Consider the following 13,100-nt stretch of genomic DNA (forward strand, 5'->3'; position numbering starts at 1 on the left):
TTTTCCTAGTGGATCACTAGGGGTAAGAGTGAGTGGCACCACACCCATTTCCACCCCTTGGTTCCTGGACCCATGGATCCTGGCTATGGGAGAAACAGCACCATACAGCAGACGCTGATTCAGAGCATATACAGCTTCCTGGAGAACGTTGCCCCAGCCTTTTGAGTTTTTGCCACCTAGTTGGCACCGTAATTGAGTTTTCAAAAGGCCATTCCACCGTTCTATTAATCCAGCTGCTTCTGGATGATGGGGAACATGATAAGACCAAAGAATTCCATGAGCATGTGCCCATTCCTGTACTTCATTTGCTGCAAAGTGTGTTCCTTGATCCAAAGCAATGCTATGTGGAATACCATGATGATGGATAAGGCATTCTGTAAGCCCATGGATGGTAGTTTTGGCAGAAGCATTGTGTGCAGGGAAAGCAAACCCATATCCAGAGTATGTGTCTATTCCAGTTAGAACAAATCGCTGCCCCTTCCATGAAGGGAGTGGTCCAATGCAATCAACCTGCCACCATGTAGCTGGCTGGTCACCTCGGGGAATGGTGCCATATCGGGGGCTGAGTGTGGGTCTCTGCTGCTGGCAGATTGGGCACTCAGCAGTGGCTGTAGCCAGGTCAGCCTTGGTGAGTGGAAGTCCATGTTGCTGAGCCCATGCATAACCTCCATCCTTACCACCATGACCACTTTGGTCATGAGCCCATTGGGCAATAACAGGAGTTGCTGGGGAAAGAGGCTGACTGGTATCCACAGAACGGGGCATCTTATCCACTTGATTATTAAAATCTTCCTCTGCTGAAATCACCCTCTGGTGTGCATTCACATGGGACACAAATATATTCATGTTTTTAGCCCACTCAGAAAGGTCTATCCACATACTTCTTCCCCAGACCTCTTTGTCACCAATTTTCCAATTATGGTCTTTCCAAGTCCCTGACCATCCAGTCAAACCATTAGCAACAGCCCATGAGTCAGTATACAAACACACCTCTGGCCAGTTTTCCTTCCAAGCAAAATGAACAAACAGGTGCACTGCACAAAGTTCTGCCCACTGGGAGGATTTCCCCTCACCACTGTCCTTCAAGGACACCCCAGAAAGGGGTTGTAATGCTGCAACTGTCCACTTTCGGGTGGTACCTGCATATCGTGCTGAACCATCTGTAAACCAGGCCCGAGTTTTCTCTTCCTCAGTCAATTCACTATAAGGAACTCCCCAAGAGGCCATAGTTCTGGTCTGGGAAAGAGAAGGTAATGTGGCAGTAGGAGTGGAAACCATGGGCATTTGTGCCACTTCTTCATGTAACTTACTTGTGCCTTCAGGACCTGCTTTGGCTCTATCTCATATATACCATTTCCATTTTACAATAGAGTGCTGCTGTGCATGCCCAACTTTATGACTTGGTGGGTCAGACAACACCCAACTCATGATAGGCAACTCAGGTCTCATGGTAACTTGGTGGCCCATGGTTAAGCAATCAGTCTTTACTAAGGCTGAGTAGCAGGCCAAAAGCTGTTTCTCAAAAGGAGAGTAGTTATCTGCAGCAGATGGAAAGGCTTTGCTCCAAAATCCTAAGGGTCTGCGTTGTGATTCTCCTATAGGGGCCTGCCAAAGGCTCCAGACAGCATCTCTATTTGCCACTGACACTTCCAGCACCATTGGATCTGCTGGATCATATGGCCCAAGTGGCAGAGCAGCTTGTACAGCAGCCTTGACTTGTTGCAGAGCCTCCTCTTGTTCAGGTCCCCACTCAAAATTAGCAGCTTTTCTGGTCACTCGATAAATGGCCGGAGTAGCACCTAAATGAGGAATATGTTGTCACCAAAATCCAAAAAGACCAACTAGGCGTTGTGCCTCTTTTTTGGTTGTGGGAGGGGCCAGATGCAGCAATTTATCCTTCACCTTAGAAGGGATATCTCGACATGCCCCACATCACTGGACACCTAGAAATTTTACTGAGGTTGAAAACCCCTGTATTTTTGTTGGATTTATCTCCCATCCTCTGACACGCAAATGCCTTGCCAGTAAATCTAGAGTAGTTGCTATTTCTTGCTCACTAGATCCAATCAACATTATATCATCAATATAATGGACCCATATGATGTCTTGTGGGAGGCAGAAATGATCAAGATCTCTGTGAACAAGATTATGACATAGGGCTGGAGAGTTGAAATACCCCTGAGGTAGGACAGTGAAAGTATATTGCTAACCTTGCCAGCTGAAAGCAAACTGTTTCTGGTGGTCCTTACTAATAGCTATTGAGAAAAAAGCATTTGCCAGATCAATAGCTGAATACCAGGTACCAGAGGATGTATTGATTTGCTCAAGCAATGATACTACATCTGGAACAGCAGCTGCAATTGGAGTTACCACCTGGTTGAGTTTACGATAACCCACTGTCATTCTCCAAGACCCATCTGTTTTCTGCACAGGCCAAATAGGAGAGTTGAATAGGAATGTGGTGGGATTCACCACCCCTGCATCTTTCAAGTCCTTAAGAGTGGCAGTAATCTCTGCAATCCCTCCAGGAATATGGTATTGCTTATGATTTACTATTTTGCTTGGTAGGGGCAGTTCTAGTGGCTTCTACTTGGCCTTTCCCACCATAATAGCCCTCACTGCATGAGTTAGAGAACCAATGTGGGGATTCTGCCAGTTGCTCAGTATGTCTATGCCAATTATACATTCTGAAACTGGGGAAATAACTACAGGATGGGTCCAGGGGCCCACTGGACCCACTGTGAGACAGACCTGAGATAAAACTCCATTGATCACCTGGCCTCCATAAACCCCCACTCTGACTGGTGGTCCAGAGCGACATGTTGGGTCCCTAGAATTAATGTCACTTCTGAACCAGTGTATAATAATCCCCAAAATATCTGATCATTTCTTTTTCCCCAATGCACAGTTACCCTGGTAAAAGGCCATCGATCTCCTTGGGGAAGACTTAGAGGAAGATTAACAGTATAAATTTGTGGCAGTGTAACAGGTTTCTCCCCCATAGGGACCTGGCCTCCCCTTCATTCAAGGGGCTCAGGGTCTGTAAAATGTTCCAAGTCTGGAAAATGATTAAGGGGCTGTGACTGTGTTTTTGTAATTCAGGTTAGACTTCTGTTCCCTTGACCTAGAACTCTTTTGTTTATACAGCTCCAACAAGAATTTAGTAGACTGCCCTTCTACTGTATTTCTAGGCACCCCATGATTTACTAGCCAATGCCACAAATCTCTGCGTGTCATATAATTTTGATGCCTCCTTTGAGTTTGTTGTCTATTATAATACCCACGTCTACCCTGTCTTTGGTGATTAAGTGCTGCCACCTGGCTTCTGCCAACTCGGGATCCTGTCATCCCCATTGTGTTTAAGGATTCCAGCTCAGTGACAGCAGTTCCTACAGTAATATCTGACCTACACAGAAGTGCAACCACAGAGCTCTTGAGGGATGATGGTGCTAGTCTCACAAACTTATTTCTCACTGTTCTGGTAAAAGGTGCATCCTCTGGACATTCCTGGGGTGTAGGAGCAGGCTTTGCATGATAAATCCACTCTAACATCCCAATCTCTCTAAGCCTCTGGATCCCCTCATCTACATTACACCAGGGCGGTTTTGGCATTTCAACCTCAGGTAATGTTGGCCACCTTTTGATCCATGTTTCAACCAACCACCCAAACAAGCTGTTAACACCTTTTCTAACTGCTCTAGCTATAACATTGAATGCAGAATCTCTGCTTAGTGGGCCCATATCAATAAATTCAGCCTGATCCAGCCTTATATTCCTCCCACCATTATCCCACACTCTTAAAATCCATTGCCACACATATTCCCCTGATTTCTGTCTATATAAATTGGAAAACTCACACAGTTCTTTTGGAGTATAACGCACCTCCTCATGTGTGATACTTTGTACCTCACCTTTAGGGGCCTGTTGGGACTTTAGTCTAGTTATAGGTCTAGAAGAAATGAGGGGTGGTGGGGGTGGGTCATGAAAAGAATTAGAAATATCTTCCAAGCCATTTGCTTCAGGGCCTTCATTTGCAGTTTCATCTGGTGAAACAGGATTAATAACTCTAGGGCTAATCCCTTCAGGAGGAGGTTGGGTGGCCAATTCCTCAAGGCAGGCTGGAGGTAGGGCGGCTATGTCCTCAGGGCAGACTATTACAGGGTTATCTAAAGAAGGCTCAGCATGGTATAGGGTTTCAACCTCACCCCCAACATCATTATCAATCCATATGTCACCATCCCATTTTTCAGGGTCCCACTCCTTTCCAATCAATGCCCTCACTTTAATGGCAGACACCATGCAAGACTGAGATTTCAGTTTACGTTGTAAAGTTGCTACTCTAACAATAAGATTCTGAGTCTGATTTTCAGAGATCTCAAGTCTATGGCTACAGGAAATAAGATTTTCCTTCAGGATACTCATAGAAACATCTACATCTTTCAGACGGCGCTTAAGCTTCTCGTTTGAAGCCTTAAGCCCATCCCTTTCACCCCTGAATGTAGACAGTGTATCTAACAACAACCAACCAACATCTCTATAACTCTTATTTCTACAAAACTCTGTAAAGGTGTCAAAAACATTATCCCCCAGGGTCTGGCTTCGTACAAGCGAAGCATTAGGAGAATCGAATGATGATATTTTGACTATCTCCTTTGCCAACTCACTCCATGGATTGGGAGTTTCATTCTGACTATGGGAATCAGAGTCCTTAGTGTCTCTGAGTCCAGTCAGAGTAGAAAACCACCCATAAAAACCCATTTTTAAGATTCTGTTTCTTAAGAACCACTCCTGGTAACAAGATGCATTAGTTAGGGTTCTCTAGAGAAACAGAATCAACAGGGAGCACTTACAAATATAAAATTTATAAAAGTGTCTCACATGACCATAGGAACGCAGAGTCCAAAATCCACACAGCAGGCTACGAAGCCGATGACTCTGATGGATGGCCTGGATGAACTCCACAGGAGAGGCTCACGGCCAAAGCAAGAATGGAAACTGTCTCCTCTGAGTCCTCCTTAAAAGGCTTCCCATGATTAGATTTAGCATCACTAATTGCAGAAGACACTCCCCTTTGGCTGATTACAAATGGAATCAGCTGTGGATGCAGCTGATGTGATCATGACCTAATCCTATGAAATGTCCTCATTGCAACAGACAGGCCAGCGCTTGCCCAATCAGATAAATAGGTACCACAACTTGGCCAAGTTGACTCCTGTTCCTAACCATGACAAGGCATTTGCTGAATTTTGTTTGGACCTTCTGGGAAGAGTGCTCTAATGCTGTAGTCCCTGCCTTTCAATCCAGGTCCCTTTAGCCACTCATTCCCACCCTTCTCCCTACTTTCCTCATTGCTCTCCTCCCATTTTGCCCCCCTGATTTCTTGGGGTCATTTCCACCCCAGATTCCATCTCCCCTTCTCATCAGTCATCTTTGCCTTGGACCACTCTGTACCCAGCACCTGCATGCCCAGCTGATGTCTATCTCCCTCTCACATTCTTTAAACTCACAGATGTGAATGTCCTTGTGCCTTTTACTTAACCTGCCCTTTACATTCCCCCATCCATTAACTTCCCACCATCACTATCCCCTTCATTCCTATGAACCCCAATATGCTGTTACCCCTAGATTCTAATATTCATTTACCCATGAATTCCTTGCACAAATTTCCCCCTTGTTTCCTTAAATCCATGATGCACATTTACCCCTCTGCATCTTTCAATATGCTGTGCCTATAAAACTTATATTTTCTCCCACTGAATTCAGTATGCCCCCCACTCCCTAGGCTCTCGGCTGTCTCATCTTGTTTCTAAGCATCCTATTCCTGTGCCTTCATTTTTACATGATTCTGTCCCCATGCTCACACTGTCACATCCCCAACACTCCAACTTTCCAGCTATGTGTCTAGACTGAAAATTCTTATGTACAGCGCTTGTAAGTGTGACACTGAGCTTACTGTCCTTTTGGGGTTTGCACAGTTGGAAGAAGTATAAAGGGCAGAGAAGTCCCCAGTTAAGGTAGCTGTAAGTAAGGAGATACCACTATTCTTCACAAGCTGGACACATTTTTAAAATATATATGCACATGCAGGCTGTGTGAGTGTGATTTTATCATGTCAATAGCACTGTGGGAGTTTGTATCAGTGTGTGCCATAATGAGTGTGTATAAACGTATATGTGTTTGTGGTGAGGGTTTGAAAGGGTGTGAGATTGTTATGGAATGTGTATATGAGTGTGTACATGTAGAAATATACTAAAAATGTGTGATTATATCATTGTGTGAGTGTGCATACGCACATGTTTTTTCACCAGTGTGCAAATGGGTAACTGCATGTGGGTGTTTTCATATGAAATAGGGCTTGTCCAAAGCAATAGCTCTAATCCCTGACTAGGATATTGGGATCTAATCCCTGACTAGAATTAAGTAGTAGAAATCAATCCAATTGTGCATTTTTGCAGGAAAAACCAAAAGACTAATTTGAACTCAGATTTTAAGTTTCTTAATTAATTACAGAGACAAACAATTAGCATTACTGCCATTAAAGCAAATATGTGAGTGTGTGTAGAGGACTGAAGTAAACATTCAGTGCCTGTGAAATGAGTATGCAGCATTGGCTTAAGTGATAGTTGAGAAATGGTAGAATCTGCCCTTTAAAACATTTGACTTTCATGCTTTTAATTTGGAGATTTCATAAACTTCTATCTTTTATGCATATTGTTTTGTTTAGACTTTTGATCATTGTTGGGGAGTCAACAATGGGAAAGCACATTTTCCAACAAAATTGTGTGAATAAACCAAAATTAATTGCCATTGAGCTGTTCAGATGACTTCTTATGTAAAGTACTGGCATTATACCTTTTACTTGTATCACTTTACCTATTCTTCTCAGTCATATTGACTAATTTCTTTCTCTGGTCATAACTTAAAATGATGGTGAAGCTGAATGGAATGAAAATTTGGAAAAAGCTCTTCATTGTGTGGAAGGACTTTTCAGGGAAGCAGAGCCTCCAGTGAGATGCACCTACCTCGCTGCCAGTCCCTCTCATCCAGACCTCAGCATTACTTCTTTCATCCACATGAGACCCTGTCTGCCTCCAGGGCTCATAGGAAGCAAAGACCCTGTCCCAAAACCTCCAAATTCTCTCTGGAGATGCTAAATAGGAGCTGATAATTATTTTCCAGTAGTTAGCACCTAGGGAAAGGTACTTTGGAAATATTCTCACCACCCCAAGCCTGCAGTCTCATTGTTGCCACAGATGACATGATAATTGCAGTGCTGTGGGGAGGTGAGGTCACAGAACCCTGAGCCTTTTTCTCAGGGTCAGGTTGCTCCTCTCACACTTGCCTGGATCTCATGGCTGTCACACTGAGCCCCTGTCCTGGCAGAGGAGAGGAGCAGGGTGAGTATTTTTCACATCAGTCCAAGCAGGCTCTGTAAAGAAAGGAGATGTGTGAGGTGTCTTTGTTAGTAATTATATTGGAAAAAAAGGGAATCTGCTGTAGTCACCTTGGTGACAGGAATCATTCCTGAGGCCTGCACTGAACTGGTTTAGAGAGATGGGCATCTGAGACCTGACACCAATGCCTGAGGCTTCCTAGTGGGATGTGGTGTCATCCTCAGTAACAGTGATCCTCGGTGTGTAATCCAAGTGTAAGAGAATCTGATTTTATAGGTGCCTAAAGGTGGTGCTTCTGAAATCATTATACTGTTCTGCCAACCTTACAGGAATCAGAGATGAAATCTGGGGGTTACTAGAGAGGTGTGTGTAGTAAATTCATGCTTATAATAAAATGTCAAGTGAATCTACAAGTATCATTTGATCCTGTGTAGAAACAGTTTATGTGAATGGCAACTGCTGAGATGGAAATGCTTTCTCTAACTCTGAGTCTATGAAGTGCTTTTTGAAGGCATTAATTGTGTCTCTACTGAAAATGTAAATGGTCTGGTGATTGAAGTGAGACTGTTTTCCCTCTTGAATTAGGAAAGCAGCATTTAAAGTAAATGTAATTTTATAATTACTAGCTTCAGACAGCAACAATCACACTCAAATGTATCTTGTGATGTTTTCTCTGACTTAAAAATATTCTAAAAGCAACCCAAAAAATACCATTTAAATTTTCTAATGCACAAGTTTCCATGCCATGCAGATTTCATTTTCCATAAATACCTTATATTTTTAATAATATTCTCATCTCATTACAAGTATTTTTAGCACATGTTAATTAATACATGAGTATATAAACTGCAAAGAGTAATGATTTGGTTTCTAGCCTACACTGTTTAGTTTTGTTTTGTTTTTTCACACAGTTTTTAATATATTAGAATTTCAGGCCCTTTAGTTTAGGGCATCATAGGAGATTGTTTAAGAGTTCTTAGGGTAGGCACTGTCATATCTTTGTTCCTGGCATAAAAGCAAATGAGTTTTTTGGTGGCCATCATAATATTGAACCAGTGTTCCTTTCAAAAATCCAACTTGGTCATGAAGCCAATTCCTTTAGTATTATACTGCAACCAATGTTATCTACATCTGTTTATTAGGAACTTGAAAGCTGTATTTACAGTTAATATTGGCCTCTGGATTACATTTTTACATGACTAGAAATTTGCTACCACAAAAAGGTAAAGTGCAATATCACGAGTGTAAACTCAAACTACAAGTTGTAAGAACAAACTCAATCCATATCAGGATTGCTGCAAGAACACAGCTAACTGGTTTTGTTAGCATAGCACAGGGGTTAACTGCACACACGGTTCAGGTCTCAGTCTCCCCCTAACCAGCATGTGAATGTAGACAAATCTCCCTGTGCCTAAGTTCGCCTTGTTCTCATAATAAAAGCCACGCAAGTGCCCATCTCATAGATTGTGAAGAATGAAGAAGTTATCACATGTACAATCTTCACAGCAGTGATTCACTCATTAAAACACACACTTTTACTGTTATACATTCAACTATGGGAAAACTCTTAATAAAAGACAAACATAATGCAAACATTTCTTATTGGGCACTAATGGTAAATGGAGAAGACTGGGTTTCATTTGACATGTAACCCACATCTCCTATTCCCATACAGAATCTTCTGGCTCTAAAGACAAATATCAGTGCCTGGGAACTGTCAGAATGTCCTCCAGTGATTTGGCAACAGGCATGGTCTTCTTATCCCAGATTTTAGTTGGAGTTCTGGGAAGTTTCTGTCTTCTTTACCATTATCTCTTCCTTTACATCACTGGGTGCAGGCTAAGGTTCACAGATTTGATTATCAAGCACCTGATTTTAGGCAACATCTTGTTCATTCTTACTAATGGAGTCCCCAGGACAATGGCAGCATTTGGGTTGATAGATTTCCTCAGTGACTTTGGATGCAAACTTCTTTCCTACCTTTGCAGAGTGGGCAGGGGTGTGACCATGGGCGGCACCTGCCTCTTGAGTATCTTGCAGGCCATCACCATCAGCTCCAGGAATTCCAGGTGAGCAAAGGTTAAAGTGAAAGCCCCCAAGTATGTCGTCCTCTCCATATCTCTGTGTTGGCTCCTCTACATGTTGATAAATGTTATTTTTCCTATGTTTCTGACTGACAGTGAAGAAATGATACCATTAAAATGAGAAAAGATTTAGGGTACTGCTCTTCTATAATTCATAACAAAATCCAAAACTCATTGTACTGTGCATTGTTATCAGTCCCTGATGCTTTATGCATGGGACTCATGCTTTTTGCCAGCAGCTCCATCCAGGTTTCCATCCTGCATAGGCACAAGCAGCGGGTCCAACACATTTATAGAACCAAACTCTCCCCCAGGCCCTCCCCTGAGACCAGAGCTACTCAAACCATCTTTTTATTGGTGAGCACATTTGTATTCTTTTACACCATCTCTTCCATCCTCCAAATATTTATTTCTCTTTTTGATAATCCCACTTTGTGGCTGCTGAAGATGGATGCACTTTTTGCTATGTGTTTCCCAGCTGTTAGCCCCTTTGTTCTCATGGGTCATGACTCCAGTGTACCTGGGCTCAACTTATCCTGGAGAAGGAATAAAAAATCCCCTACTTCAATCAGATATATGTAAATGGTAATTCTTGGCACGACATTCGGTTACTTGTTCTCTTGCCCCTCACAGAAATGCAAGCATGATTACAAAGCTGTCACATGCTACAAGAGTATACACACAATACATACATTTCCATATATTATGAATTCATGTTATATGTGTGTGCTTAGGTGTCTGTGTTTGTATATACACACATATGTTAGTACACAGATTGTTTTCTATCAAGCAGTAATATTTGAAAGTTGTGTATTAGGAAATGTAAAAATAGTACAAGTTACAAAGATAAAATACATTAATCTTTTATTTTCTATTTTTTTGTGGTGGGGAGGGTGCATGGTCCAGGAATCAACTCAGGTTCCTTTACCTCAGGTCTGGAAGGCAAGATATTTAGGAACCAGGCAGAGAGTTGAACAGGTATCCCCTGCATTTTGGCAGGTAATGGGCCTTGGGCGTGTGTGTCTTACACTCCAAAAAATTCTCAAGGACAAGAAGCCATAAGAAAGATCCTTTGACTGCTGAATAGGGGAAGAAGCTGAAGCCCCAGGACGTGTCAGGAAAGAGAATGCATGACTGTTTCCCCTGGACATTCATGGACCACACATGAGGAAGAGCTCAATGGTTTGGTCTTAGATCTTGTCTAATTTGCCCACATGGAGACATTCTTTAGCCATTTTCCTCTCTTAAAAACTCTCCCCACCATTGGCCTGAAAGATGTCAGACTTACAGGCCACCTGTCACCTGCTAGGCCATGGACACATGGGTAGGTATTTCAAAGACTCCCCAGCCTACAGAACTTTAGGCAATGCATACACAAGGATGTACTTGCAGGGACTGGAGGGGGAGAAGATATCAAGTGTGGGTCCCTCCCTGCTGATGTCCCCATCCGCTGAGCTCAGGTAATTCAGTGTTGTCCCTTTAGCCCTGAGAGGGGTGTGTGCATGTAGAGAGCAGCTTCCAGCTGGAGCGCATATCTTCATTGCCTCACTATGCCCTGCGAGTGAAAGACCCAGAGTGGATTCTTTTTCCTCACGGGAGATTGACTAACAGAAAGTTACATAAAATAAATGCATCTTAAGAATAATGGTATCTTAAATTTAATGAGTTTGGATATGTAAAACTGCTGGTAAAGATGACCCAATTTACATTTACTGAAAACTATGCTAAATATCCATTTTCCATACAAGTTCATTTAATTATGTAGCAGGCATTATTAAGGTATGATTTACTGAAAAATAACTGACATCATATAAAATTTGTAAGTTTAGGTGCTCAATTCTTTGACTTTTGACAAATATATATAGCTGTGTAACCAACACCACTAACTAGGTATAGAGCTTTTCAATATTCCAATGATTTCTCTTCTCTTTGGAATCAATAATTCATATAATACCCTAGGAAATTTTCAAAATATTTCTTTTCCTATATCTTTATCTGTTTCAAAATGTCATATAAATAGAATCATGTATTATATTATGTTCTGAAACTTGTCTTTAACTCATCATAATACCTTTGTCATTAACTCATCTTGATACATCTATCATTACTTTATTTTTATAGCTGAATATGAATTCATTGTATGGATACACATTTTGTTTATAAATCATTGATGGTTAAATTCATGTGTAGACTTGGGTAAATTAGTGTCCAGTTACTTGGTCCAGTTGTTTGGTTAAAAATTTAGATGAATTTAACCATTAGTCAGTTGATTACATCTACTGGTAATTATGTCTGCAATCAGAGATGACAGAAGTCTCCTCATCCCATCAGTTGGAAAACTTAAAGTGAGAACTGTGCCTTTCAGCAGTCAGAAAGATGAATTTCTATGACTACTTCAATCAGCCAGAATCTCCTGGGGAATTCAACAGCACCTTCATCAAGATTCCAACTTGTAGCCTGCCCTGCAGAATTCAGACTTGCTAATCTACATGGTGTATATGAGGCAATTTCTGTATTAAATCTGTTAATTACACACGCACACACCTCTATATCTCTCTGCAGAACCCTACATGATTAATATATTGTCAGTCTGTTATTAAGCATTTGAGTTGTTTACACATTTGGAGACTATGCCATAATGCTATGAGAATTCCATATGTCTATGTTCTGGTTGCAGTGAATTCCTTTTTTATTATTAGGTATAAATTTTTAAGATAAGTTAAAAATTGTACCTTTTGCAATTGTTTATCCTCTAGATTAGAATTTTAGATTCTATCTAAATCAGGTCAAAGAGTTTTACAAAACTTTTTAGATGGTACAAAAACAAAACCTTTGAGGCACATTGATATATCATGAAAACCCAAAATTCTCTCATGAGAAAAAGTCATAGCTTTAAAAACACATGGAGATCAGAGAATAGTGACATTACATTGTTACTTGTCCCATACAAACTCTCTGGACACCCTCTTACCTTTCTGTTATTCCATGACCTTTGCAGAAACAGACATCTTGGATTAATTAGGAGGAGGGAAACAAGGAAATACATAACATTTATTAATTCCCCAGCAGGAGGATTCAGGTTGAGTTCAGGTGTAATACAAATATTTGGTATGGGCCTAGTAATTACTGTCTTTATTGCTTACTAGATGAGGAAATTCATGATATCCCCTGCAATTTTTCTCTCACTTTAAAATAAAGTGAAATTTAAAAGGGCAAAGGCATAAAATTAATATTTTCTCTATGTACCAATATAAAGTAATCCCTAAACACATGTGAAGTCATGATACTAGATAAACACAGACAAGTACAAATAAGGAATGGAAGAAAGGATAAAATGAAGCTTGCAGTCCCAGATTTGAGTCAGAAACATCAGGATAAATGCCTGCACACAGACAGATGCACAGGTCCAGAAATAAATACACAGATGTTTGTAAATGCATATTTCCTAACTCTGTCTGTTTAGTGGGACTAAGACCAGAGACAACCTTTAGCAGTGACTACATTCAGAACCCAGAACTTTATTTATAATACCATTGTCTAATCAAAGGCTTCTTGAAGAAATGTATTACTCCATGATGAGCCTGGAGCATCTTGTAGTGCCAGAAGTTATGGAATTGCTCAA

The 13,100-nt window shown here is 41.3% G+C and overlaps 1 pseudogene; it reads left to right on the forward strand.

Moving 5' to 3' along the window:
• Nucleotides 1–9,116: 9,116 nt before the first annotated feature.
• Nucleotides 9,117–10,060, forward strand: LOC143660148 (vomeronasal type-1 receptor 4-like; annotated as a pseudogene).
• The last annotated feature ends 3,040 nt before the right edge of the window (nucleotides 10,061–13,100 follow it).

The sequence above is a fragment of the Tamandua tetradactyla genome, chromosome 16 (genome assembly GCF_023851605.1).
Source record: "Tamandua tetradactyla isolate mTamTet1 chromosome 16, mTamTet1.pri, whole genome shotgun sequence".
NCBI classification, from domain to species: Eukaryota; Metazoa; Chordata; class Mammalia; order Pilosa; family Myrmecophagidae; genus Tamandua; species Tamandua tetradactyla.